The 27,829-nt window shown below is 39.8% G+C and overlaps 1 long non-coding RNA gene across 1 annotated transcript in view; it reads right to left on the bottom strand.

Moving 5' to 3' along the window:
• The window catches only part of LOC123612323 (uncharacterized), a 155,342-nt gene extending 129,323 nt beyond the window's left edge, over positions 1-26,019 (bottom strand). The window contains exons 1-3 of the long non-coding RNA XR_006719543.2: positions 25,882-26,019; positions 25,474-25,645; positions 21,967-22,075 (exon numbers count right to left, since the gene is read on the bottom strand). This is a non-coding gene — a long non-coding RNA (uncharacterized LOC123612323). The remainder of the gene's footprint in view (positions 1-21,966; positions 22,076-25,473; positions 25,646-25,881) is intronic.
• Positions 26,020-27,829: the final 1,810 nt, after the last annotated feature.

Below are 27,829 nucleotides of genomic sequence, written 5' to 3'. Positions count from 1 at the left end.
TATGCATAGAAGGAATTTACCTTAACATAATAAAGGCCATATATGATAAGCCCACAGCTAACATTGTACTCAGTGGTGAAAAACTGAAAGCTTTACTCTAAGATCAGGATCAAGGAAAAGAGGCTTGCTCTTGTCTCTTCTATTCAACATGATATTGGAAGTCCTAGTCAAAGCAAATAGGCAAGAAAAAGAAATAAAAGGCATCCAAATGAGAAAGAAATAAATAAAAATGTCTGTTTTTAGATGGCATGTTCTTATATATAGAAAATCCTAAAGCCTCCATGCACCAAAAAAACCCCAAAACCCAAAATCAAAAAAATAAAAAATTTGTTGAACTAATAAATGATTTCAGCAAACTTAAAGGATACAAAATCAATATACAAAAAATAAGTTGAATTTCTATAGACTAACAGCAAACTATTCAAAAATGAAATTAAGAAAGCAATTCCATTTATGATAGCATTAAAAGGAATACAATACTTAGGAATAAACTTAACTAAGGAAGTGAAAGACTTGTACACTGAAAACTACAAAACATTAATGAAAGAAATTAAAGAAGACACAAATAAATGGAAAGACACCCCATGTTTGTGGATTATATGACTTAATATTGTTAAAATGTTCATACTACCTAAAGTGATTTACAGTTTCAACACCATTCCAATCAAAATCCTATTGGCATATTTTATAGAAACAGAAAAAAAAAAACAATTCTAAAGTTCATAGGGACACAAAAGACCCCAAATAGCCAAAGCAATCTTGACCAAGAAGGACATAGCTAGAGATAACACATTTCCTGATTTCAAAACATATTACAAAGCTACACTAATTAAAACAATATGGCACTGGCATAAAAAGCTGATGTATAGACCAATGGAACAGAATAGACAGCCCAGAAACAAACCCACAAATACACAGTCAATTGACCTTCAATAAAGTTGCCAAGAATACACAATGGGAAAAGGAAAGTCTTTTTAATAAATGGTGCTGGGAACTGGATATCCACATTCAAAAGAATGAAACCAGACCCCTTCAGACATTATACACAACAATCAACTCAAAATGGATTAAAGATTTAAACATAAGATGTAAAACTCTAGAAGATAACATAAATTACTAGAGGATAACATGGTGGAAAGCTTCATGATATTGGTGTTGGCAATGATTTTTTTGGATATGACACCAAAAGTACAAGCAACAAAAGCAAAAATAGACAAGCCGGGTTCCATCAAACCAAAAAACTTCTGCACAGCAAAGAAAACAATCAACAGTGTGAAAAGGAAACCTACAGATTAGGAGAAAATATTTGCTAATCATATATCTGATAAGAGATTAATATCCCAAATATATAAGGAATTCTTATAACTCAACAGCAATAAATAAATAAAGAGATAGATAGATAAACCCACAAATAACCTTACTAAAATGGACAAAGGATCCAAACAGTCATTTGTCTGAAGAAGACATGCAAATCAACAACAGGTATATGAAAAGATGCTCAACATCATGAATCATCAAGAAATGCAAATGAAAGCCACAATAAGCTATCATCTCACACCTGTTAGAATGGCTCTTCTCAAAGAGACAAGTGATAACAATGTTGGTGAGGATGTAGAGAAATTGAAACACTTGTACACTGTCTGTGGGAATGTAAATTGGTGCAGTCCCTATGTGACAGAGTATGGAGGTTTCTTAAAGAACTAAAAATAGAACTACCACATGAACCAGCAATTCCACTCCTGGGTATTTATCCAAAAGAATTGAAATCAATATCTCAAAGTGATATCTGCACCCCCTTGTTCATTGCAGTATTATTCACAATAGACAAGATTTGGAAACAACCTAAATGATGAATAGATAAGGAAAATGTGGTATATACACACAATGGAATATTATTCAACCTTAAAAAAGAAGAAAATCCTGACATAAACTCCAACATGGATGAACCTGGAGGACATGCTGAGTGACACATACAGTTTCAAAATTAATCAAATTTCCAGAGGAAAACACTGGATATGTGTCAGGTTAATTTTTCCCCTCTCCCTTTTCAGCAGGGTCTTGGCCTCTCAAATCAGCCTCCAATAATCACCCAAAGTTGTTTTTCCTATGCTCCCCAGCAGTGGCCCTCTGGCTAGCCAAAGCCTAGATTCTCAGTCTCTTAGTTGGCACCCAGAATTTGCAAATGACCTCAGGGAAAAATTAACTCTTCTCTTGGTGGTTCAACCCTCTTTGAAATCTTGGCCCCTGCAATGTTGCTTCCACAACTTCCAATGCCTTTATATTCATACATACATACACACACACACACACACACACACACACACACACACACACACTTAAATTTTACTGATTTTCTCATTGTCCTGGGTGAGACTGAAAGCAGGAGCCCACTGAGGGATTTAAACAGAGAACTAACATGACCAACTTTGCGTTTAATAAAAGTCACTCTGGAGGCAGTGTAGGGGATGGTGCACTAGTTTGGTAGGACTTCTGTGAGAAAGTATCACTAGCCGAGTTGCTTAAACAGTAGAATTAATTTTTTCATAGTTCTGGAGGCTAGAAGTCCAAGATCAAGGTGTTGGCAGGGATGCTTTATTCTGCGTCCTCTCTCCTCAGTTTATAGATGGCATCGTCTCACTGTACCTTCATATGGTCTTCCTTCCATGTCTATCTGTGAATTTCCTCTTCTTATAAGGACACCAGTCATACTGGGTTAGGACTCACCTTAATGGCCTTATTTAAGCTTAATTCCCTCTTTAAAGACCCTATGTCCAAATATAGTTACATTCTGAGTTACTGGGGATTAGGACTTCAACAAAAATTTTGGCAGGATGACACAATTCAGCACATAACTGATGGACGGTAGGGCAGCAAAAGTGAATTTAGGGAGACCAATGAGAAAGCAGCTGCAGTAATTTAGGAGAGAGATTTTGTTAGGTTGGACTAAGTAATGGCAGAGGGGCTGGAAATAATTGGATTGCTTCAAGAGAAACATCAGAAGATAAAATAGATAGGATTTGCTAACCATGAATAGGATAGGTTAAGATGATGAGGGAAGAGTCAAAGATGATACCCAGTTTTCTAATTTGAGCATAGAGTAGGGGACAATAGACATGACATGGACTGGGAGGAGCTGTCTTCTGAGATGCAAGCATAACCTCCTTTGTCTCCTGCATTCTATGATAAAGCTTAAGCCCTGGGATACTTGCTCCTTGAGTCACCCTCCCCCTTCCTTACCTGAACACCATAGCTCATAATACTCTGCGTCTGCTCTGGTCCCCACCCTGACTCCTTCTTTCCTGCAATCCTCAAGTGCTCAGACCTGCCCCACTGCTTGAGGTCTAAAGCCCTGTCTCTGAGCCCTGGTCAGTGGCTTAGGCTCTGATTTTGGCTCCTCTCCCTGTGGACAGTTGGCTGCCAGTCTCTTGGACTCCTCTACTCCATGGCACCAGTCCACTACTTGGACTTCTCTACTCCAAGGACTCTTCTATTGGGTCAGGTTTCCCCTTCATCTTAGACCTCCTAGTGCTGATCACTTGCCTGAACATGGGCCTGTCCCCGCTTTACACCTCATCTCAGTGAACCGATCCAGCTCTCATCTCCATTTCTGTCTAGTTGTGAGTCTACAACAATGTTGTGCTCCTGACTCACAGCACCTGACAGGCCCAACCTCAAAGAATGACAGCAATGATCTGGACCAGTCCAGAAATATTCAGATCTCCCTTCTCAGACCTCTGTGTCCATCTGGAGAAGATGCCCTTCTCAAAGAATGTGAACAAACAGGGAAACTGACTTGACATTTTCAAGTCAGGCAAAGTGAAACTGAGTAACAGGTGGTACAGCTTCAAAGAGTGCAGTGATTTTACTGGGAACATTCTGATCAGGACTGCATCACTTTATCCCATCCTGCTAAATTTGGGGGAGTAGCCAATCCGGAATGTGTAAACATACTTTTGGCTTGCCTATTACCCAACACAGCAACCTCGAAGCACTATTAACTCTTTAATTGGCCTTGGGTCAGACCCACCCTAGCCTAGCACCAAACTACTTCCCCTCTGAAACTGCCTTTCCCCATACATGGGGAAGCAAATCAGCATGCATTAGAGACAGCTATGCTCCTACTACTGTCCTTCTCTTGTTTTCTTTCTTTTAGTAACATAAATCTCTGACATTTAGAGATGGATCTGCCTCCTCAGAATAAAAACTATATTTCCCAACCTTCCTTGCAGATACATGTGGTCATATGACTACGTGTGTGTACGAAAGTTCTGCCTGCAACCTCTGAGTTACTTCCTTAAAAGGAAATGGCTTTCCCTGTACTTCCTTTTTCTTCCTCCCTTCCCAGAGGCAAAACCACAGACATGGTGGTGATGAAACAGTTTTGACTATGCAGAGAAGGAAAATATTTCAGGGGATGATGGAACCACAAATAGAAAGCTTGGGTTCTCTGCCTCTAACTCCTTAAGCACTATGAGCAAGCCTCTTTATCTGGGCCTCAGTTTCCCCTTCTATAAATGGAGAATGTGGACAGGTGATTTCCAGGGGTTTTGCTGGTTCTAAACTTCCATATGTCTCTGAAAGCAGCCACAGGCTGTATGTTAGTCCCTGGAGTTCTATATAAAGATTTGCTCTTTCTCAGGTCTCCTATGTTAAAATGCAAAGTATTCTAGGGGAAGACCCATTAAGTCTCAACTACTTGTATGTGCTTCTATTGATCCCCGTGTTTTCCCTCGATGGACTGAGTGGGTAATCTGGGATCTACAGCTTCCTAGATTGGTCACAAAGTGGAAGACAGAGGAGGAGGGGTTATCAGAAAATGTAAGAAAAGTGGCAGAGGCATCCTTCCTGTTCAGGCGCCATCAGTCTCCATCCTGGCCTCACAGGGATGCCTGCCTGAGGACACACAACCACTAGAAGGGCACTGATTAATTGACTCAGATATCTGAAGCTGGGCCAGACAGTGGGTGCCAGGACATTCCCAGAGGCCACCCCTTGAAGAAGGACTTTGGAGCAAAATTTTTATCACTCATCTCTTTCACCTCCCAAGCTTGGCTCCTCCTAATGTTCCCACAGCAGGGGTGGTTTCCCAGGCTCCTGGCTAGGGTTGGAAGGTTTTCTCGAGGTGTTGATTGGGACATTGCTCTGGATGGCCTCCAAATTGCCAGGTGTCTGGTTGGAGGCAATCAGAGAAGCCCTGACAGGGCAGACCCTGTGTGTCATTTTTGGTTTCTTGCTGGGAAGGCTGATAAATTTTCTGCAAAGTGTACGCGCACTTTGGGTGGTTTGCTGATTAAAGGGCAATGATTACACCTTTGCTCATGTATTTCTGTTAGTACACATGGCCCTAAATGCCCACCTTATGCCTTGAGTGTTAGGCATGGAAAAGGGACTCAGATCTGTGGATTTGATGAGATGAGCATTGAGAGTACATAGGTGCCATGTTTATAATTCCAGTCACCAAACAGAAAAGACACTGGGGCCCTGTTTCTCCCCAACTGCTTCTCCACCCAACCTCACCTCCCTGACCTTCCTTTACTGATGCCTCTGCCTCCCCTCTGATCACCTTAAAAAGAAAAGAATCAGGGGGCAGGGCAGATGGGTGGAGGGATTCTGGAAGAGCTGGGCCATGTACAGCACTAGTTCAGTGGCCAAACGAGTCCTTTAAGGGCTCTGGGGAGGGGGCTGCACCAAATTCACGTGAAAGCACCTTGGTGAAGTGATGCGGAGGCGAGACTCACTGGTGGCCAGGCCAGGATCTTAGTGCTGACTCAGCTTTATTCATGTATTAGCTCGATGATCCTGACCTTATGGGACTCAAATAAAATGACCTAGGTGAAAGTACTTTATGAATCCAATACAAATGTTTGGTTTTATTACACAACTCTGAGAACATAGTGAAATCTTCTACACTACGAAGTGTATCACTCACCCATGTAAAAAAACCGCATCCTGGTCAGGACTTGGGCTAATGCCTATATATCCATATTTAAAAATTATTCCTTGCTAAGCATTTCCCTGCTCCAAACTCCTCTTTAAAAAATGTATATGCCACCCGCTAGGCACTCCTCCTCAAGGATAGCCCATAAGCTCCTAGGATCTCAGTGTGAAAGAGTTTTTCAGATCTTTCCTCTCTGATCATGGTCAGTACAAAACCACAGGCTATCTGTGGGCAGAGGGTTTAGAAAACCTCTATCACCTGCTATCTTTCCTAGAGATTATCATATTAAATGAAGCAAGTCAGGCAGACAAAGACAAATATCATATGATATCACTTATATGTGGAATCTAAAAAAATAAGACAAATGAACTTATTTACAAAACAGAAATAGACTCACAGACATAGGAAACAAACTTATGGTTACCAAAGAGGAAATTAGGGAGTGGGGTGGGGAGGGATAAATTAGGGGTTTGGGATTAACATATACACACTACTATGTATAAAATAGATAACCAACAAGGTCCTACTGTATAGCACCCAGAACTATATTCAATACCTTGTAATAACCTATAATGGAAAAGAATCTGGAAAAGTATATGTATATGCATATGTGTGTGTATATATATATGAAATTGAATCACTTTTCTGTATGCCTGAAACTAACACAATATTGTAAATTAACTATACTTCAATTTTTAAAAGGGTTAAAAACAAACAAAAAACCCTGCTGTCCTTACGTTTAACCCCCATTGATTCTTTTTCTTTTAACATTTTTTATTATTTATAATCATTTTACAATGTTGTATCAAATTCCATTTGATTCTTTTTCAAATTAGTCATTATTTTATCTAAGGAATATATGCTGATTTACAATGCTGTGTTACTGTGTCTAAAAGGCTTATACTACTTAAAAAAAAAGTATCTTCTTGCCTTCCCTCACCCCTCCATCTTGCCCTATCTCACTTTTAATTTTTTAACTGTTTTTTTTTTCTGACATTTACTTCCATACTGCTAAATAACGTGCATGCATTGTTGTCTTTTGATTCATTATAATTAATCTTTTGGAGTCTTAATGTAGTAGATGGGGATTCAGTTTTCTTACAAATCCCCTCCCCTGTTCTATTCTCCCCATAGTTATATCACAACTTGAAGTTTGCATCATTATGATTATACAGATATTATTCACTGGTGAGCAAGGAAGTATAATATAATTACATTTCCTTCCTTGTATAATTTCTGTGTTTCCAGTAGTTAATGATTATCTAATTCATCTTCCCCCTTTACATAGTTTATTTGAACAGGTCTTCCCATATCTTCCAGCAGCCTTGTAAACTGCCTCTCAGTACAATTGTCCACAGGGTCACATGAGCAAAGCTTTCAGATTATCTCAGGTTTATTATTGTTATTTTGTTTTGTTTGGGTTTTGAGGATTTTTCTCCCTAGAAATGTCCCTTCTGGGGCCTTCTGGCATGGTCCAGTCTGATCCTTTTGCTTTCTGAGCTCGCTGCATGGCTATCATCTTGGTATATTTCTTTCACCTCTCTCCTGGTTATGATCCTTGTTTTGTGAATATCTTTCTCACTTACATCCTGGTTTTGTTGATTTGTCACCTCCTAAGTAAGGGTGCATGATAGGTAACATTTTTTGAGACTTTGTGTATCTGAAAATGTTTTTTATTCTGCCCTCTAATTTGATAGATAACTTAGCTGAGGATAAAACTCTTGGTTGAAAATCATCATTTGCTCAGAATTTTGAAAGCATTACCCTCCTTTTCTCCTAGCTCCCAATTTTGCTATTGAGAAGCCCAATGCTTTGCATGTGACTGATTTTATTTTTCTCTCCAGAAGTTTTCAGGTTCTTCTTTTTATCTCTTGTGTTCTGGAATTTCACAATGTTTTTCTGTGGGGTTCCAGGTGGGCCCTTCAAATCTGGAAACTCATCTCCTTCAGAGCTGGGAAAACAGTCTTGCATTATTTCATGGATAATCTACCCTCACCATTTTCCTTCATTTTCCACCTCAATATTTGCTGAGCACCTGCTAACTGTCAGGCACTGTGCTAAGTGCAACAGCTACAAAGACAAAATGAATAACACATGGTCCCTCCCTTCAAGGCACTTACTATTTAGGGAGGGAGGCAGCTGCGCACCCAGATGACATTCATATAATGTCAGCCCCGTCAATGAAACATATAGGGTCCTATGGGAACTCAGAAGAGGGGCTTAGGGAAGCCTTCTCAGAAGTATGATGTTTGAGCTGAGGGTTAAAGGGTGCTATATTGGTTTCCTACGGCTATTGTAACAAATTACCAAAAAATCATTGCCTTAAAACAACACCCATTATTATCTCCTAGTTCCCCAGGTTAGAAGTCTGGGTACAGTGTGCCTTGGCTGGCTTCTATTCTTTGAGTCTCATAAGGTCAATGCCAAGGTGCCAGCAGCTGCATTCCTTTCTACGGCTCTGGAATTGAATTCGTTTCCAAGCTCATTCAGGTTGATTGCCAAATTCAGCTCCTTGCAGTTGTAGGACTGAGGTTCTCAGTTCCTTGCTGGCTGTCAGCCAAGAGGCCAGTCTTTGCTCCTAGAAGCCTCTCTCATCCCTTCTCACACTCCGTGTAGTTTCCCTCTGGCAATATCAAGTTGAGTTCCTCTCACACTTCAAATCTGTCTGACTTCTTCTGCCACATCTCTCAGATTCCAGTTGGAGAAAGTCCTCTGCTTTCAAGGGCTCATGTGCTTATATTTGGCCTGCCTGAATAATCCAGGATTATCTTCCCTATCTTGGGGTCCATAACCTGAATTACATCTTTTACTGTGTGATGTAGCATCGCCACAGGTTCTAGGGATTAGGAACTGGCTATCTTTGGGGACCATTCTGCCTACAACAATTACATTCAGGAAAAATGGGAGAAAAGGTGTTCTGGGCAAAGACCCTGAGAGGTGAGAAAACATTGATTTCAGGAAACCACGGGCAGTTCAATAAGGCTGGCACATGCATCACAAAGAGGTTGGAGAGAGAGGCAGGGAGGGGTCAGATAATAATGGGACTTCACTGTTCCAGCTCTTCCAGCTCTCTTATTCTCCCTAGTGTCTTTCCTTTTCTTAGTTTCTTCTGGGTGTGCTCTATCAGATGAATCAGAATGTTTCATCTCAACCCTTCCATATTGCCAGCTGAAACTGTCTATTCTCCCCATCTGAACTCCTGCTTGATCCTAGCCTCCATCACGGTCTGATTTCCTACCAGCCTCCAGCCTCTTTCCTTTCACAGTCATTTCACTGCTCACTGTCCTGGCAAGTAAGTATCTTTGCAACTGATGCATTGGCCATCTGGGTGGCCATAAGTAATCCCGTAAATCCTGGTCTGACTTTCCCCCAACATCACTTTCATCATGTCACCACACTGCTCAAAGGATTCTGACGGCTCTTCTTTGCCTGTGGAACCCACATCAAATGCTTAAGCCTGTACTGCCAAGTCGGCGGCTACCCTGCCATGCCAACATTCTCATATCCTCTGCCCTAGTTGGCCTGGCCTCTTCTTTGCCTTCTGCCCACCATATTCCCTCTCTCATGCTTTTGCTCCTTTTCCTCCCTCTTTTTCCATCTGAACATCTCATTCAAACTGTGCTTAACCTTTGAGACATAACACAAAACATACATTCCTCATGAAACTTCCTCTCAGACTCGAGCTAATCCTCTGCTCCTCTTCCGGACTTCCCAGAGCTCCTGTGTGTGTCTGCACTGTGCAGCTTTACATGAAGTTATGTGCATTTCCCTTACCACAAGCCTCCTTTGACTTTCATGACGCCATGTGTGGAAGCCTTATTTTTACAACTGCACTATAAGCTACTTGCGGACAGGTCCCGTGTCCCATTAGATTTTGGATGGGATTTTTTTTCTTGAGCTTTTATCTGAACATCAGATGCATCGTACACAAATTACAAAAATGTGACAATGCATATGCATTTCTATTCCATCTATAAATTAAATAGTCACCTAGACCAAAATTCAAGGGGAGAAGCTTTCCCCTAATATCATCTTCCGGACAGGACTACGAAATCATTATCTCTGGCATTAGAAATGGTTTCCCAAGTTTCTCTTTATATTCACATATTTCCATGGCAATGAATGTGTGTATTTATCCATGCTTTCTCTGACTTTCCCCACAGGCCAGTGTTTTGTCACTTGGCCAAACGTGTGGATGATTTATTGGCGGCAGTGTTGTCTAATCTAATTCGTGCATAGTTTTCACCAGACAATGATGGGAGGAGAGAACTATCCTTTGGAGATGTTGCCAAACATTGCCCTAAGTTATTTTGCAAATAAGATGCTGGATTTATTGCAAAACCTCTGCCAATAAACAAAACTGTATAGCAAATTCAGTGCCAAAACACGAAGTCTATAAGGTCCTAACTAGAGTGTCTGGGGACTCAAAAACCCAAATCTTTCTTTGATTCTAAGCAGAAAACTATTACTGGAAGTGCTGACAGTTGATAAGTTTGAGACATATGGTCCTATTCTCTTTCTCCAAAATGAGAATGGTGGGTTTAGCAGTAAATGGATAGTGTAAGTAAATCTAGCACTTGAAAGAATTTAATTAAATTTCCCCCATCTTCAGTGTAAACACCAGACAGAATCTATCCTTCTGGTAAGAGGAGGTAATGGAATTCCCCTATGGCAAATGGGTATCGCACTAGACTAGCTCCTACTGAAAAGGCAGGAGTGATGCTCATGCAAGATAGCCTGTAGTCAACAGCAGATACTGACACTCCAATTTTGAGAGGGAAATATATCACAAAAGAGCACTAACATGTCAGCTTTCCAGGAGAACCAAGCATTCATTCCTGGGAGCTCTAACGCAGTAGCTGATAGATTCCGCAGCAGAATAACCCATTCTCACCAGCCTGGTAAACAATGTTGCGAATGCAGTGATGGGGTTGAGGGGGTGGAGGGGTGGATAGTTGGGGGGTTAGATATAATGGAAACCTGGAAGGTGCAGACTTTAACTGACAGATATTCCAGAACTAACATTTAGGAAGCTAGTGACTTCTTTGGAATTCTAGAAACTTGAATGGCTAATTGAAGTTTTAATCACTGTTTTTTTTTTTCCCAAATAGAAAAGAATTCACACAGAAAGACTTTAACCAACTGGGATGACTATGCAATAGCGAGTAACTACCACCGCAAATCAAGTTGGGTCATTCAGCACCATGTTTACATGGAAAATACTAGTGGAAAAATGTGGACACAAAACTTTCTTACAAATGCAGATGCTTCCAACTTTGTGTGGGAAGGACTTGAAGCTGCTTTGTGAAACAAAAGGAATATCGATTGAAGAGTGGGTACAGGTCTGAATCTGGGCAAAGTCATGCCCCACCCCACGAAAGTTGTCTTATCTTTTTTTCTGTGCCCCTTCCCTTCCCATAACGCATTCCAGTAGTGCCACTCAGAACCATTTGCAGTTGCCCTCACTTCCCAGGCTCTTTGCACCTCTGCCTCTGTGTTCACGCCCTTCTCTCTGCCTTTCCTCCTGGCCTCTTATCTCCTTGAGGGAATCCTCCTTCTCCTTTAAGACTCAAGGGGCACCTCCTCCATGAAGTTTCCCAGATCTGCCCCCCACGTCCCTCCCCCACACCCAAGAACTAATCACTGCTTCCTTTGTGCTACCCCTACTGGAAATGTCCAAGTGTCCACCATCACACCTGAAACTCTGTATCATGGCTTGGCCTGTTTGTTTCTACTCTCTAAAGTATAAATTCACTGAAAGCAGGAACATGCATTTTTAACTCCCAGGATATCTGTAGCCTTTAGCACAGGAACCAGCACACAGTAGTTGCTCAGGAAATGTTTGTCGAATGAAAAAATACCTTGATTAATTAAGTACAAGGAATAAAGCAAATGTGATGCTTACGGCAGTGTGCATAAAGATGATCAGTTCATCATCTGAATCATCTTACTGAAGCCCAGTGACCACGTAGATGATTTCTTTGTAGAAATGTAAGAATAATGTGTGCCTCTATTTTGGCACTTACGATTGTCTACCTCACATTTCTTATTTTCACACATTTTGTTCTTTCTTTAATAGACCACCAATTTCTTGAGAGAAAGTGGCTGTTTCATTTGTGTGCATTGTATACCATAGGCACCCAATAAACATTTGTTAATTTCTTACTTCTGCATAGCTCTTTACAGTTGACAAAACGCTTCACAGTAACCCGATGAGATAAGCAAAGCATCATTGTCTGGCCCTCCTTTTGTTTTAGCTAAACAAACATTTTAGAATGCACCAGAGCCCTGCCCACCTTTAAACAGTGGACAAGAATCAGGGCTCAAAGCGCTGGGAGGCCCCCTGCTTCCTGCACTGAGATCTTTTGCCCCTTCCCCATGCACTCCGCTTAGACCAACCAGCTTCCCTTAGCAGGGAGTGTCTTTTGAGAGAATTGTCCTCATTTGGTTCATTGATGTAAAACATTCAAATGAGTGGGGTTTTGGGGGTGGTATGTGTGTTTTACTAACTTCAACTTTTATTAGCCTGTAATATAACATAAAGCAAGTCTTGTACAGCATTCTGTATGTTTTTGGTAAAGCAGCAACAATCTAGATTTTAAGAAAGCTTCCCGACTCAAAACTATACTCTGCATTTTCTTAACTCCTTTTAAGTTGAGATATAATTGACATATAACATTATATTAGTTTCAGGTGTACAACAAAATGATTCAATATTTGTCTATATGGTGAATTATAATTGAATGTTTTTGACAGTGAGTAGTAACAGTTGCCAAGCTTAATTGTCAAAAGGAGATCTGTCGGGGCCTGGTCTTTAATAACGTACGACTCCTTTCTGTTTTCTGGAACTAAGACAAAGAAAGTTATCTTTCTCTGGAGCCAGCCCAGAACCTAAATCAAATTACATCAAAATCTACATTGGTTTAGTGGTTAGTCAATCACATAATCAACGTGAAAAAAAAACAATACTGTGCATTTTATACCATGCAATATACTTCTTCAACGTCCATTCAGATACTTTACTGAATTCAGACTATACATCAATCCTGAGAGGGGAGGTAAGGGAAACATTTTTATCCTCAGGTGAAAGTTCAGAATGATTAAGTAAATTACCTAGGGCTGCACAGTTACTACTTTCTTGGCTGCAAAAAAAAAAAAATTTAGAAGTCTGGAGACTATTTAAAGTAACTATTATCAGGAACCAAGGTGATTACGCACTATGGGTCAAAAGACTTGAAGCTCAAGAAAACAAAGCAACCACATGACAAAAGAGGAGAAATCCTTTTGTAGCTACCTGGCAGATTAGAAAGGGTTAATGTTGACAAACAAGTAGTAAATCAATAAAAAATCATTTTTATTACATTAGCCTCTGACTGGCAAGTATGGAAGCAGCAGTGTACTCCGGTTGGTTAAAATGGTGTTGCAACACCAAGAAGGAGAAAGTGAATTGTACTAATCCTACAAATAGTACAAACTGTGCATGAACTCCTTAAGTACACGACGGAGGAGGGTTCCTTTATGATGCGTGGCAAACTTGAAGGAAGACTCTGATTTCTACTGATATGCCACTTAACTTTTTTGACCCTCAGTTTTTCAGCTATAAAATGGGGGCAAGGATGCCTCCTTGATACAGGGTCGCTGTGCAAGTCACCTAGCTGAGCATCTGGCCCATAGTGGATTGCAGAGAGGAAGGGAGATTGAGGAAGTGTTACTTTAAGATGTTTTCCTTCAGATGAAAGATGTTACTTGTCCCCAGACTGTAACCACAAGCATCAGTCAGGCCTAATACATAACTGTTTATAGTATAGCTGAAATTTGTAACTAAACAAATCCTGAAACCACAAGTACTGCCAAATAAGCACGGTTGTCTTTCAAACTGTTTCCCTTGGGAGAACATCAACTTATTCCTGTGATGCTCAAAACATCTCTAGGAATAAGAAATGCCTTCAGAGCCAATTACAAGGCCCTCAAGAAAACCAGTCTAATTTGTTAATTGTCACACTTCATTTTTGACTCAAAATTTCTGGCCTCGCTCTATCACTCACCTTATTTATCCGACATCATTCGAAGTGACACGTGACAATTCCCAAACACCTCGTCTATTCTCCAATGACCAAGATCCATTCCAACCGAGTAAATCTGAACATGTGCCACAGGCTACGAAGGGAGTTATCAAATATCTGAATAATCTTTCAAGGATATTATTGCAAAGAGACGGCAGACATGCTTCAGTTCTGGTATGTTGGTTTTTAAATCAGTGTTATCACTTCATATGAGCAGTGTATAGGTAGATGTTTGGAGCAGAATAAATGGAATTGAAGCTAAGAAAAACATCAGAGACTTCCTGTGTTTTGTTGCTGGAATTCTGTCACTGTCACTCGTGGACTCTGCCTCAGTACTTGGGGCCTTCTTGAGTCCCAGTGGCAAATATTTGCTAAATGTTTGTGGAACCATTCAACTCCTTATATTAATTTTTAAGAACATGAGCAGTGTCTGGTGTGACTATGGCTCCCACAAAGCACCTAGCATGGTGCCTCGCTCTGAGTAGAATCGTAGATTCACAGGCTTCTAGAGCTAGAAAGAGTCTTAGGAGACTGAAATGCAAGGAGAAGTGAGCAGTCTGGGTTACGCAGGAAGCTGGCATGTGGGTTTAGGAGCAGGCTTTCAAACCCAGACCTTCATACTTCTCAGTCCACAGCTGTAGGCAGCGCCCCACATTTGAATGGGTAAACTAAGATCTCCTGGTTGCTCATTATTTGAATGAACTTTGTACGTCAAACATGGTTGGCAGTCTTGTTTCTGCAGCTCCTCTGACCTCTGATTTACTGCTGTAAATACCTTATACTCTGGTCTAGTGGCCCCAGTTCAAGCCCCAGCCACACATTTCCTGACATGATCCTACATATGTACCTTTCTTCATATGTGGGCAAAAAGCAGCCGAATCTCTTTTATAATCCCTAGTAGTCAGCTTCAAATACTTCACAAAACCCCAATTATTCACGATAACACACCTAATTTTACTTTATTTAAAAGATAACATAAGCAGATATTAATGACATATTTGTTTGGATCAATAGAAGCAGATTGAAAAGTAAACAAATAATGCAGCAGTTTACCTCCAGCCCATATGGAGTAGTAAGTAAATATTGTCCAATTGCCAGTAACACCTAAAGTATGAGGTTGTGTTCAACCACGATGGTGGTTTAAATGATGTGATTATGTGATGTGATTATACTAGGATTTTATTAGGCAAAAGTCTAACCAGAAGATCCAAATTTGAATATTTAAGAAAATGCTACACCAAAGCACAAATTAGCTAGTTGTTTGGGGGCACTTTTCAAACCATAAGTATGTCATTTCTAAATAACATAGCTATCTACTGCCACAAATCTTCCAGATTTCTTATCTTTTAAGTCATGCAAATATACTCTGGTTTAGCAAAAACAGAGACTTTGGGAACAGTCAATCCTGAGACTATCCCAGGTAGTGACTCTGAATTGGGTTCTCCCCCTCCAGGTAAAAGTCTAAAAGTCTCTTGTTTTTCTTAATTCTCTACCTAACCCATCATCTATATTTTTCTCTCACCTGTCCACATCTCACTAATCCCAGGGAACTTCAAGTGCATGAAAATAGCTCACAAAGTCCAACTCAACCAAGTGTGCAATGCCAGGGTGAAGGAAGCAAATTCCTCAATTAGAACTTCTTTTATAATGTGAACAATTTGCACCTTCTTGCACACGATGGGAAGGATCTGGGGAATCCACTTTTTGAAGAAAGACATAGAGACAAAATGCACCTCTAAAGTCACTAAAATTTTGAAACAAACTCAGATGTTCATATACTGCTAGTAATGACATGGAAGGGTCTCACAATAGGCATTTAAGTGAAAATAACAGGGTACAAAATAGTATGTACAATGTAATAATATATATATATATCTTAAATGTAGTACCTTTGATATGGTTTGATAAGAATGCCTCCCTCTCTACCTCTGTGGTCTTCTCCAAATCCTATAACCTCAGTATAATCATGAGAAAATCAGGAAAATCCCACTGAGGGACATTCTACAAATACCTGACAAGTACTCCTCAAAACTCTCAATGTCGTCAAAAACAAAGAGTCTGAGAAACTGTCACAACTAAAAGGAGCCTAAGGAAATATGACAACTAAGTGTAACGTGGTAACTAAATGTAATAGGTGGGGTCTTGGAACAGAAAAAGGGCATTAGGTAAAAACTAAAGAAATCTGACCAAAGTATGGACTGCCATTAATAATAATGAATCAATATTGATTCATTAATTATAACAAATATAGCATACTAACGTAAGATGTTAATAATAGGGGAAACAGTATGGGTTGTATGGGGACTCTCTGTACTAGCTTCACAACTTTTCTAGAAATTTAAATCTCTAACAAAATAACAGTTTATTTAAAAATATATACTGTGCTAACCTGTGGGTGGTAGGATTTTAGGTAAGGTTCATATTCTTCTGTTTTGCAGTCCACGATTTCCTACATATGTACCAGATCTATTTATTGTGCACAGACAATGTTTGTTGTTTATAGAGATTTGCAAGCCTCTAAGGGATCCACAACCCCTAGTTTGGAAACGTTGACCTTAACCTTAGATGAATCTGGAATCCTGTTCATAGTATTTCCTGAACACTAAAAAAGGCTGAATTTTCCAGGCTGTCTGAAAACTTTTTGCAATGCCCACTTTCATTCTCTGCTACCTTTTCCAACTCATGCATTCCCAATTGATGTCATTAGTCAATGAGGGTTAGAGAGGAGAGTAGGGTAAGAGACGGGGGGAAAAAAGATTTACAATCTACTTATGAATAGCGGAACCCAGTTCACACCCAAAAGACCCTTTCCTAATGTTAATATGAAAAGCTCATCTTTTCTGACATGCAAATATGTGCCCCCAAAGATATGCTTTTTCACTAAATTCTCTTTATTTGCATATATTTAATTTTAGTTTGCAAATTCACATAAAAGATAGAGAGGGAGAGGATAAGAGGTTTTATTTCCTGTAAGGTACCTAGTATGCTGTAGTTGATGAGTTTAGACAAATTTCCTTCCTTCTCTTCCTCTTTGTCATGAGGTTCATAGCTCTTACATTTTTTACACCATCTACTTGCCTTTGGATGTCACAAGTGTCTAAAAATTAATCTCCCACCAAATCATGGTTTACAGAGCAACAGGCGGCTGGAGGAACAGGCTACAAAAAGGGATAAACCTTATTTCAATCCATTAAAAATTTTATCAAATATCTCCTACATGCTGGAGATACAGGGCCTGGCACACAGTACTGTTCAAAAAATATTTGTCGAGTTAATGAGCAAGATTCCTGCCACAATGGATTTTACCCACTGGTGGAGAAGACAGACAGACAATTAAAATACAGTGTGTAAGTACAATGTTCTGTGGGAGCATAGAGGAGGGTAATTTACTTTCTCTGAAGCACCCAAGGATAGCATCCTAAAAGGGAAGACATCTAATCTAAAATCTAGGGGATAAGTAGGAGTTAAATGGGAGAGGTGGTGAGTATGGGGTGGGAGGCATCAGGAAGGGAAAGGTATAGAGGCAAAAATTCTCATGACATGGGTAGGAAATAATTTAGATATCCAGGGGTTCCTGTTGAGGATTCAAGAATGAAAAAAGTTTTAAAGTCAGTTTGAAACCAAATTAAGGAGATCCTTGAATGCCCAATTAAAGAATGAGTGCTTCATCTTGAAGGCAATAAGGCATGATCACTTATTTTTGAGTAGGGCACTAACTGTTGCATAAATGTTCTAGGAATCGTGGGTCAAGCTGGAAGGGACAATGTAAGAGGTGGAGTGGGGAATGTGAAGGCTCTTGTAGTGTGAGGTGATGAGGAACTGAACTAAGATAGTGAGGCTGAGAATGGGAAGAAGTGGTGGTAAATGAATGAAGGAAATGTTAACAAGGAAGAATCAATAGGATTTTGTAACTGACCAAAGAGGAAAAGGGAAATGATCCCTCTAAGAGACGCTCATTAAGTACCTGGGCTTCATCAGCTGGTTTGACTTGTCATGGTTCTCAAAATTGATTTTGCATCAGAATCCCCAGGAGGACTTATTAAAACACACATTGTTGTGCCCAGTCCATGAGTTTCTGATTCAGTAGGTCCGCAATGGGACCTGAGACTTTGCATTTCTAACAAGTTCCCAGGTGATACCAATGCTACTTACTGCTCTGGGGACCACATTTTCAGAACCACTGAACTGTGGAATACATCATATATTTTGCAGAAAACAGACCATCAGGATCATGTTTTAGTCTTTTCAACAAATGTTTCTGGAACATCTAGTTAGCCATATGCAAAAGAATGAAAATAGACCCTTACCTCACACCATATACAACAATAAACTCAAAATGGATAAAGGATCTAAATGTAAGAGCGGAAACTATAAACATCTTAGGAAAAAACCTAGGTTAAATTTTCATGACCTCAGATTTGGCAAAGCACTCTTAGATATGACACCAAAAGCACAAGCAACCAAAGGAAAAAACTAGATAAATTGAACTTAATCAAAATTAGAATTTTTGTACTTCAAAAGACACTATCAAGAAAATGAAAAGACAACCTATAGAATGAGAGATCATATTTGCAAATCATGTCTGTTTAGAAACTTGTATCTAGAATATATAAAGAACTCTTACAACTCAATAATAAAAAGACCAATGACCTAATTTTAAAATGGGAAAAGGATCTAAATAGATATTTCTTAAAAGAGGTATACAAATGACCAACAAGCACATGGAAGGATGCTCAGAGAACAGTCATGGTTACCAGAGGGAAAAGGCTGGGGAGAGGTGGGAGGGCATAATGAGTAAAGGGAGCCAACTGTATGATAAAGGATGGAAACTAAATTTTTGCTGGTGAGCATGCTATAGTGTATACAAATGTACAAATATAATGTTGTACACAAGAAACATAATGTTATAAACCAGTGTTACCTTAATAAAAATAAATTAGAAAGAATGAAAGAAAGAAAGGGAAGGAAAGAGAAAGGAAGGAGGGGAGGAAGGGAGGAAGATGCTCAACATCATTAGTCACCAAGGAAATGCAAATCAAAATGGCAACAAGATACCAAGGCACACCTACTAGGATGGCTAGAATCAAAACGTCAGACAATGACAAATGCTGCAGAGGAAGAGGTGAAATTAAAACACTTAAACGCTGCTGGTTGAAATGTAAAACGGTGCAGCCACTTTGGAAAACAGTCTGTCAGTTTCTTAAATAGTTAAACCTAGAATGACCATATGGCAATTCTACTCATATATATATATATATATATAGAATATATATGTGTGTGTGTGTGTGTGTGTGTGTGTGTGTGTGTATACATACCCAAGAGAAATGAAAGCATATATATCCACACAAAAACTTGTATGTTTATAACAGCATTATTCATAATAGTGAAAAAAGGTAGAAACAATCCAAATATCCATTAACTGATGAATGGATAAACCAAATGTGGTGTATCAATATGATAGAATATTATTCAGCTATGAAAAGAAAAGAAATACTGACATGTGCTACCACATGGATGAGCCTTGAAAACATTATGCTAAGTGAAGGAAGCCAGTCACAAAAGACCACGTATTATATGATTCTAATTACACAAAATGCCCAGAACAGGCAAACCCATAGAGATGTAGATTAGTGGTTGCTTAGGGGTAGGGGTGGGTGGGGGTACAAGGGGACAGCAGCTATAAAGTTTCTTTCTGAGGGGATGAAAATGTTCTAAAACCCGTGGTGATGGTTGTACAACTCTAAATATAGCAAATACCATTTTAATTGTATAATGTAAATGGGTGAACTATATGGTGTGCAAATTATATCTCAATAAAGAAGTTTTTTTTTAAAAAAAGAATGCTCACAAGAAATCCATAGCAGGGGGGAAAATGAAGAGAGGGAAAAGCCTTCTGGGCAGAGGTAATATCATAAACAGAGGCACATAGGAAAGAAATATCACACGTGTACAATAATATAAGTAGTTTAGTCAGTTCATCGCTATTTAACTTTATGTTTCAGGCACTATTCTAGGCACTGGGATATGCAGTGAACAAAACCGAGAAAAATTCTTGTCCTCATGGAGCTTATATTCTAACAGGGGAAATATATTAAACAAAATGTCTATTTAGAAGAGGATAAGTGCTATTGAGAACAAAAAAAATGAAACAGGTAAGAGGGACTGAAGGTGTTGTGTTGTGGAGGAGGGGTGTTAAAATTTTACAGAGAGTATCCTCACTGCAGAAGCAGCTCTTGAGTAAAATACTCGAAGAAAGGAAGGGAGCTGTGTGCATCTGGGGAAAGAATTTTCCAGACAGATGGTGCAGCAAGTACAAAGGCTGGTACCAGAGTGTACCTATCATTCTGGGGGAGTCAGATCATGCCGGGCCTTCTAGACCATCATAAGGACCTTGAATTTACACTGAGTGAAGTGGGAAACCACTGGAGGGTTTTGCGACTGTAACAGCATCACTCTGGTTACTGTGTTGAAAAGACACCGAATAGGGGGTACGTGCAGCAGCAGCAAGAGCAGTTAGGAGAATATAGCAATAACCAAGGAAAGTGTAAATGGTAGTTTGGACCAGGTTCGTTGCAGTGGAGGTGGGAGGAAGTGTGGTAAGAAGTCCCCATGGGACCTTCTTAGGACAGACCCCTTCCCCATCCTCTGCTGTAGCTCCTCTCGAAAGTACCCAGATCATAGTCTCTGCTGCACATGTCCTGAGTGGTTTTGCAGATGCTAAAATCCCCAACAAAGGGAAGAAATTAACTACTTGATGACCATGAGCACGCACCCCTCAGACCTACTGGTGCCTCAGGATTGATAGTGTTAATCCCTGTGACACCGCACTGTTACCTCACTATCAACCAATCAGAGAATTGTGCATGAGCTGATCACATAGCCTGCAACTCCCCTCCCTCGTCTTGCCTTTAAAAATGATTTGGTTTCGTGGACCCAAATTTGGTTTGCTAACAGAAGTGGTCAAATTTTAGATATATTATGAAGGTAGGACCTTCAGTATCTCCAGTTGGGTTGGATTGGATATGACAGGGGAGAAACAGAAGACACAAGGACCACTGCAAGGGTTTGGTCTGAACAGCTGGAAGCTAAAATTGCCATTTACTGAGGTTTTGAAGACCATCGAGAGGCATGGGTTTCTTCCTTCCTTCCTTCCTTCCTTCCTTCCTTCCTTCCTTCCTTCCTTCCTTCCTTTCTTTTTTGAGGAGAAGTGGTTGTCAAGGTTCAGTGTTGGGCATGTTAAATCTGAGATGTCTGAATACATACAAGTAGAGCTATAGAGTAAGAATGAATGAGAGCTGAGGGGAAGGGATTGGAAATTTCGGAGTCTGCAGTATAAAAGATGGTACTTAAAGCCCTGAGACTGGGTGCAAATTTACTAAAACCATGATAAGTTTAGATGTGCTAGACCATAAAGGCTGTGAAGGTGGGAGATGTACTTGGAAGGTAAGCAGAGACAAGATTTTAGAAGACCTTTTATTCTATGGATGTGAATTTGCACTTTACCTTGATAGGGAGTTGCTGAAATCAGCAGAAAGATGTAGTCAGACTTGCTTCATGTCACTGGTGGCGTGCGCAGAAAGGATTAGAGAGACATACAAACTAGGAAGTTATTACAGTTTAGGAAAAAGCTGTCACACAAATGTTTCTCAAGTCTCTCTAGACACCAGACCAGACATAGAATGGGACAAATCCCTCACTAATCAAAGCGAACTTTTAAGTTAATTCTGTTCATCTTGTCCACATGGGAAGAGCATTCAATGTATTAATTAACACAAGTGCTGTGGTCAGCTTGACCATTAGATTTCTCCATGTAAAATAATTCATTGCTTAGACTCTGAGAATGGGTTCACAAGAGTGGACTCCCCCATCCACCCTCACCTCCAAATTTTAATCCCTCAGCTTTCCAGGTGCCACAAAATTGAGTTCCAGGCCATTCATTCAACGCTGAAGAGCAAACTGACTTACGATTTCTTGAGCCACTGTGATTTCCTCAGGTGCCCACTTCGAGCAGCCTCCATCCAGTCTCTCTTCCACCCAGGTCACAGCAATGAGGAATTGTGTTGTGTCTCCTTTTCTAAAATCCAGGAAAGGCATTTTATTTTTACTGTTATAACAACTTTGAAAATAAAGAAAAAAAAAAGTGGGCATTTCTAATTTAATCTTTTGCTGACACCTAGTGCTGGAACTCTGCATATTCAACTAGCTGCACCAAATAAGAAAAAAACAAAAAACAAAAAATGGAATTGTACATTGCCGTGAGCTCAGCAATAACAAAGATCTATTCTGGCAAAAAAAATCTATCTAGACATCATTTCTCATATTTATATACCGAGCCTGTTAAAAGGTTCAGACACTAGTCCTTTAAATGACTAAGAATTCAACTTTAAGGCGACTTTTTTTTCCTAGTCTCAATTTTGGTTACCTGCTGGGGGAATTTCTGAGAGCATATGAAGGCCCAAGTGGGTCCGAATTGCACTTTCTGAAAGTTGTGAATACTTAGGATAAATTCCCCTTGGAGGTTGAGTCAGATGGGACTGGAATCCACAATATTTTCATAACCATACTTTTCAACTGTTGAAGAATCCTCAACTTCACATTCAGGGTTTATACTAAACAGCCCAAATTTAGTCTTGCATGTAATTATTGTAAATTACCATTTATAAAAAAAGAATGAATTAGTAAATGGGAGGGGAAAAATTACTTCTTTTTCTCCCAGGTTTACTGAGATATAATTAACATATAATATTGTGTAAGTTTAAGGTAAGCTCTGTGATGATTCTTTACATGTATATATTGTGGAATGATTACCACAATAAGCTTACTTTACACATCTTTCACCTCACATAGCTACTTTATTTGCGTGTATGTGTGGCGAGAACCTTTTAAGACTTTCTTAGCACCTTTCTAGTATACAACACACTATTGTTAACTGCAGTCACCATGCTGTACATTACATCCCCAGAATTTATTCATCTTATAACTGGAACTCTGAACCTTTACTACATTTACCCATTTCCCCTACCCTCCCCCGCTGCTGGCAACCACCACTTTACTGTTTCTATGAGTTTGTTTTTTTAAGATTCTACATGTAAGTGGGATCATACCATGTTTATCTTTCTCTGATTCATTTCACCTAGCATAATGCCCTCTAGGTTTATTCATGTTGCCACAAAAGTCAGGCTTTCCTTCTTTTTTCTTTATTCTTTTCCATTATAGTTTATTACAAGATATTGAATACAGTTGTGCTCACTTTGGCAGCACATATACTAGGATACTGAATACAGTTCCCTGTGCTATACAATAGGAAGGATTTCCATTTTTATGGCTGAAAAATATTTTATATATTATATATATTATATGTATATCACATTTTATTGTCTCCATTCACCTGTTAATAGACACTTAGGTTGTTTCCCTGTTTTTTTTTTTCCATAGTGGTGCACCAGTTTCCACCAAGGGTGCACCAGGGTCTCTTTTCTCCACACCCTCATCAACACTTGTTATTTCTTGTCTTTTTCATAATAGTCAAAAAATGACTTCTTGTATTATGCAATAATTTTGAGGAAACAGGCATTACTTGTATATACATCATTAAAATTGCGTTTGAACTATTGTCTGGTAACTAAGTCATGTAGATAGTAGAAGCATTCAAGAGAATTACATTTGTGTTTGGAAGTGTTACAGCTACAGAGGCAAAGCAAGAAATTCAAAATGTAAGGTTTGTAAAAATGAATGTACCAGTTTTCCACTTAAATCTGCATCTGCAAGCTGTGTGAGTTTAGGTAAGTTACTCAACCTCTCTGAGCCTTAGTTCTCTCCTCTTTAAACTACGGATGATGATAATAGTACTTGCTGTAGGTTGCTGTGAGGATCAAAATATTCCACAAAGTTCCTGACACATACCAAGGGCCCAATAAACAAGAACTGTTATTTGTAATAATAGTATTAAAAATAATTAGGGGGGAGGGTATAACTCAGTGGTAGACTGCATGCTTAGCATGCATGAGGTCCTGGGTTCAATCCCCAGTACCTCCATTAAATAAACAGACAACAAACAAACCTAATTACCCCCCCAATAAATAAACGAAAATTTAAAAATAATAATAATTAAACTTACTCCCTGACTCTTCCCATGGAGTTGAATATGATCCCAGGGGCAAGAAAAGGAGGTTCCCTGTTGTAAATGCTCCAAGGCATTGTGGAAGGTAATTGTTACAACCTGGCCATCAATAGGAAGCGCCCACAGACCCATGGTCAAGTGGCCCCTGGCAGGCCCTGGAGGCACGTTCTCAGAGGGGGTAGGAAATCAGTAGGGACAGCCAGCCTTGCTCACATTCAGAGAAACAGAAGGATAAGCCCCAAATCTTTAACATCATCTTACCACCGATTCACTACTCCATACTCCAAAGAAACAGAACTGCTTGCTCTGAAACAAGGTGGTTAATATAGTGTAGGCTCTGGGGTCAGACTGACCTGACTTTGAATTTAATCTGTGCCACTGACAAGCTGTGTGACTCTATACAAGTTACTTAACTTCTCTGTGCCTTAATCCATTCATTGTAAAATTGGGAATAATAATAATAGCACTGAACTCTTCGGGCTACTGCAAGAATTAAATGAAATGATGTAAATCACTTTGCACAATGCCTGGCATACAGTCTGTAATCAATAAATCACTATCATTATACCATTAAATCATCCAACTTGCCACTACAACAAATATGGCCTTGCTGTTTGAACTAGCCTGGTCATCACAAATGAGTTGTAATAACCCGAGAAGCACGTCTTCCATCTCTTTAGCTTTCTAAAGTTCAGACCTATGCATTATCACCATTTATTAAACACCTACCATATGCCAGGAACTCAGCTACTTTCTCTTACTTAGTCTTCACACCTAAAGAAGGTAGATGCTGTTTTTCCCTTTCCGTATGAGGAAAGGGAGACTCAAAGAAGGTTAAGTAACTTGCCCCAGGTCATACAAGCATCACAGCCAATATTTGAACCTGGGGCTAGATGATAACTTCCCTACTCTTGCTTTGTAAAACCACCTTCCATGACTTCCTACAGCCTTCAGGGCAAAAGTCAAACCCCTCAGTTTACTACAGAAGGCTTTTCTTAATCCGTGTCTAGCCCCTACTAGCCCCTCCGGCCTCCATGCCTAGAGCCCAATCACCCTCCAGAAAACCTTCCCTGATGCCCTTCAGGAGTCTTCCAGAATAGCCTGGCCATATCTCTATTATGGCACTTGCCACGCTATAATGTAAATATTGATTTCATTGTGTGTTCCTCAAAGGGCCATGAACTCTTTAGGGCAGTGTCTCATCCGTCTTTCTATTCCCACTACCTAGCAGAGTGCTTGGCATAGCGTAGGAATTCAACCAATGTGTGTTGTGTGAGCGAGCGAGTGAATGAATGAATGAGTGGATAGATCAATGAATATTGAGCAGGGAATGTCCGAGTATCAAGTCCTACCAGTTTTTAGAACAGTGGTGCTTCCAGTGTGGTCCCCCGGAGCAGCAGCGGCGGCAGCGGCGGCATCTGAGAATTTCGAAGTGCAAGTCATTGGCCCCGTCCCAGAATCAAAAACTCCGGCGCTGGGACCCGCCCAGCTGTAGTTTACCACCCTCTCCAGGTGATTCAGATGCTGGTAAATGAAGAGTAAGGTCATACAACAGATGAAAATTGCCAGTAAACATGCAGATATAAACAATCACAAAAGATTATAGTTACTATTAAAACTAATTCCTTAAATTAATTTGGTACTTAATAAATTACAAAAGGCTTTCCTAACTACTGTCTTTGACATTAAGAATGAAATGGAGAAGGAAAATGATTAAGGAGTTCAGATCCGTTTTAGGTACATACCTATGTAGTACATACCTATGTAGTACGTCCCTGAGTTCCAAGGAACTAAGTCTCTCAGCGGTCACGTCCGGAAAATAAGTTTTGCGTCTCTGTAGGAGTGTTTGCTTGACCAGGCTGGGGAAGTGGCCTCTGGTAAGCAGCCCTTCTGGTGAAATCCCATAGGGTGGATGAAGGATTCCAGGTGGGCAAGGTTGAATGAGATTACATACTAATTGAGGTTACAGGAAAGTTAAAGCTATGGGGGCGGGGCGGGGGGGGGAGGGGATGTATACTCAGGCTATGAGGGGTACATGAGTATTTTTAATACTTTACAAAGTTTCAGTAAGTGAAAGAAGCAGCTTGCAAAATTATATGATCCCATTCTTAGTTTAAAAACTATTTTATTCACGCTCAGAAAAAATTCGTGAAAGGCATTGTAATGGTGATTCTCTCCAGGCAGTAGGAATACCCCTTTAAATTTTTTTTTCCAAAATGTTTTTTCAAAAATTTTCCCCAGAAAACCATTTTTATATTGAGAAAAAGATAATAAAAGGTATAAAATTGGTTCTGTGTACCCAGAGGGAGCTGACATACAGAACTAACAGCTGGTGTAGTTGGAGGCAGGATTTGAAAAAGAAGATTGGAATCTTCAAAGCTGGAAAGAACCCAGGACAATCTGATATCGAGGGGCCTCCCTAAAGCACTGAAATAAGAGGAGATGCTCAGCTGAAGATTTCCATAGGCAAAGACCGAGGACACTACAGACTCAGCTTTCTGCTAACTCAAAGGAGACTTCAGCAAAAGAGAAGGCAGGCACCTGGGATGTGGATAGATCATGGCTTGGGTTTTCCCCCCCAGGATCTGGAAGGTGAGAGGGCTCACTTGGAAATGAGGGAAGGAAGTGAAAATTATCCAGAATAGTTCATGGCTCCAGGGATCACAACAGAAGGAGGTATAAACAGGAAGGGAGAAATAAGAGAAGTGAACAATTGGTGCCTGAAGCAAACTGTTTAGCACTTTAAACTTGTGCCGAGCTAATCGTGAAACATGAAATTATGTACCTGTAACTTACATATTCTGCATATATTTTATAACCTAAGGTTTCTTCCTGCTATGGTAAAAATCAGCTGTGTTCTTGAAAATGATTGCTCGAGCAAATGTTACTTTGGAGTGGAGGTTGATACAGAATTAAAGCAAAAGTTCTAAACCTCAAGGGCACACTCTCTGGAGATGTGACCCCTCCCCCCAGCTGTGAGCCTTGAGTGTGGAAAGTTATTATTTGAGCAGTTTACATTTATTGAGCAGTCAGTGTTTGGAAAGCTAAGTGCTTTGAATGGATTGTCTCATTTATTCTTCAAAGGAGCCCTGTGAGTTAGATCCTGCTATTATGCCCAACTTTACAAATGAGGGAATGGAGACCTAGCTGGCAAAGGGCAATGTTAGGACTGTCTGACTCTGACGCCTGAATTCCTTCTGTAACACCAGCCTGCATTTGTTAGTCCTGAAAATACCCTAAAGCAAGTAACAACAGCTATAAAATACCACAATTAGTAATGCTCACAGTGAGGTTATAAAGAAACAGATACCTTTCTGCATTGGTCAGACTACTTTAGTAGGAAATGTGAATTGGTGTGATCTTTTTGAAGGACAATGTGGCAATATTGACGAGAAGAATGTTAATGTAAATGTAAGTACCCTCTGTTTCAATTATGGAGCTACTGGAAATTCACCCAAAAGGTTAGCTGGCAAAGAGTATGTGCAAAATGTTCAGTGCAGAGAACTAGAAGCAACAAGTGTCCTTCAACAGAGAAGTGGTTAACTCACTCAGGGTTCAGCCATTTTAAAAAAATGAAATAGGTCTGTATGTTCTTAAGTGGAAAAATCACTAAGATTTAGTAAGTGTAAAAAACAAGGTGCAGAATGGTGTATGTAGTAAGATTACTTTTGTAGTAATTTTAAAAATACATATAGAAGATGGATTGAT

The sequence above is a fragment of the Camelus bactrianus genome, chromosome X, assembly GCF_048773025.1.
Source record: "Camelus bactrianus isolate YW-2024 breed Bactrian camel chromosome X, ASM4877302v1, whole genome shotgun sequence".
Lineage (NCBI taxonomy): Eukaryota > Metazoa > Chordata > Mammalia > Artiodactyla > Camelidae > Camelus > Camelus bactrianus.
Note: the sequence above shows the minus strand (reverse complement) of the source record. Positions and strands in the feature narration are given on the sequence as shown.